This window comes from Setaria italica, chromosome IV, assembly GCF_000263155.2.
Source record: "Setaria italica strain Yugu1 chromosome IV, Setaria_italica_v2.0, whole genome shotgun sequence".
Classification (NCBI taxonomy): Eukaryota; Viridiplantae; Streptophyta; class Magnoliopsida; order Poales; family Poaceae; genus Setaria; species Setaria italica.
In genome coordinates, this window is record NC_028453.1 from 10,644,672 (window position 1) to 10,647,705 (window position 3,034).

Consider the following 3,034-nt stretch of genomic DNA (forward strand, 5'->3'; position numbering starts at 1 on the left):
TGATTTGATAATGTGGTGCTACAGTAACCATTTGCTAATGATGGATTAATTAGGCTTAATAGATTCATCTCGCGAATTAGCACAGGGTTCTGCAATTAGTTTTATAATTAGCTCATGTTTAGTCCTAATTAGCATCCGAACATCCGATGTGACACTGTTAAAGTTTAGCACCTCGTATCCAAACACCCCCTCAGACTGGCTGGTTTTAGAGGTATACTAGACTTTTGAGCCACGATTCGACCGTTCGATAGACGGTCACGTGCGCGTGGCAGCAAGGAAACATGGGAAGGGGTGCACGGGATGGGAAATATGTGCAAAAAAAATATACTACCACGTTGCAGGTTGTATTATGAATTAAAACTTAAGAAACACCCTCTAAAGTTTAGCACATGTCACATCGGATGTTTGGATGCTAATTATGAGTATGAAATATAGGCTAATTATAAAACTAATTGCACAGATAGAGTCTAATTCGCGAGACGAATCTATTAAGCTTAATTAGTCCATGATTTGACAATGTGATGCTACAGTAACCATTTGCTAATGATGGATTAATTAGGGTTAATAGATTCGTCTCGCGAATTAGCATAGGGTTCTGCAATTAGTTTTATAATTAGCTCATATTTAGTCCTCCTAATTAGCATCCGAATATCCGATGTGACACTGCTAAAATTTAGCATCTAGTATCCAAACACCCTCTAAGTCTATTTGAATCATTACGAGCCGCTCATTGAACTGAGCACCCGAGCATCCAATCATGGGTGGATGTTTGTGTTCCCGAGTTCCAAGGCCCAAAAGTTTGCAATAGAGACTACAAATGATAGGGAGTGAACGAGAGAGAGAGTCTAGAAGAGAGAAAAGTTCACATGTCATTGCTCCCCTCTCACATGTCTAAGGAAGTGATGAGGACATAATCTGCTCGAATACAACCACATTACTAACTTTTGATTCACAGCTCTACCATGATTGTATTTGATACATTTGATGAATCGATGTTGCACCATGATGTGTGTTCGTTGTCAATTTCAGAAATACATATATGGATCAAAAATAGTGTTAAACACACATGGAAGGCATGGAGGACTAAAGAAGTAGTTTGGGGGCCAGTCCAAGTATTCCCAATGTCCTCCACCAGGCCACCACGTCACTTTTTGCCCAAGGAAAGAAAGAGATCCAATCCAACACGTTTTGGTGCTGGATTCGGACTGCAGCTCTGGACCAACTTGCAACGGCCGCCACGATCTCATCCGGACTCCGTTTTAGGCGTTCAAGTACTCCTTGAAATCCTTATAAAGTCTATTTTCATATGGATCTAGACTCATATCCATATCTATTATGAGTCGGCCGCAATCACCGAAATACTACCGAGAGGTTTTCTGTCCAGAGGTGCTGCGTCGCCTTATTTTAACCCAATGGGCCGTGTATCAAGTTGGGTCCATTAGGGACATGTCCTAGGGTTGGAGCACGACTCCAACACCATCTTCCATGCACTCATCTAATCCACCAAACATGATACAAATTTTAAAATCATAGAAGTATTCTTTCACAGTCCTACTATCTTGCCTCATGTTGACTAATTTTTCAAGCAAATAATTAGCATAATATTCAGGAATGAATGCATCTCTAAAAAGATATTTGAAGTCTTCCCAAGATTCTAGAACTTTGTTACGCCTACAAATGTGTTTCCATTGTAGCAAGGCAAATTCAGTCAAAATATTAGAGGCAATATAAATCTTTTGTTTCTTAGATAGGTCATGGCCATCAAATTCATTATCTACTTTTAACTCCCAATCAATATAAGCTTCAGGATCAAACTTACCATCATATAACAGCAAGTGTTGAATGACATCCTGAATATGAGGGTCGAGTTTCAACAGCTCAAAAATCTCCGTATCACCTGCCATGATTAGTAGAAAAAAGGAAACACAAAAATAATATGTATCCTCCTATCAACTACTAGGATGTGTCGGTTGTAATTCTCTCAAACTCAACTTGTAAAAACAAGACCTTACAAGTTCTTACCAAGCCAAACAGGAGGTGACGGCAACCAACAAGTCTACAACCGTGGAGTGAAGTGTATCGGTGCCGCAGCAACAAAAAACCTGTCAAGCTGTAGTCGAATATGTGGAGCTGTAGGTGGGCTTAAGCAAGGAAATATACTAGCACCACGTTAGTCACAAAAGCAAGCTGAATAATATGTTCAACGGTGGTACTGTGCTGATCCTAGCCTAGACCGTGCTAGAGACGCGAGCCTGGACACAAAGGAAGTCACAACACACCACCGGAAAACAATAGGGAAGCACAATGAACAGCCCCTTTTCTTCCTATTTTTTTTTGTCTTTCTTTTCTTCTTTTTTCTTCTGTTTTTTTTCTTTTTTTTTAGGGGATCCTCAAATCTGATTATATGAACAAAAGGACTTCACAAGAGTCACACACCACACAAACTTTTGCTGAAAGGATAGAAATCATATTTGGACTCAAGATAGCAACAAGGCAGATGTCAATTTAGACTCCAAACCGATTCCAACTCAAACTCAGCACCACGCGGGATTCGGTCTTAAACAAACTCGGAGTCCTACTTGAACTTGAGCACAAATATGTATTCAGATTCAGCCAACAAAAGGTTTTATATGGTAGCACATGGTTGTGACTAGAACGTGACAAAAACTCGAAACTCTAAAGGACTAAAACTAAGGCCAGCAACTCGACACAACCTTATTAATACCTAGGAGGACGATCAGGGGGGTGTTGGGGTCGTGCTCCAACCCTAGGATATGTTCTTAATGGACCCAACTTGATACACGGCCCATTGGGCTAAAATAAGGCGACGCAGCACCTTTGGACAGAAAACCTCTTGGTAGTATTTCGGTGATTGCGGCCGACTCATAATATATATGGATATGAGTCTAGATCCATATGAAAATATACTTTATAAGGATTCCAAGGAGTACTTGAACGCCTAAAACGGAGTCCGGATGAGGTCGTGGCGGCCGTTGCAAGTTGGTCTAGAGCTGCAGTCCGAATCCAGCACCAA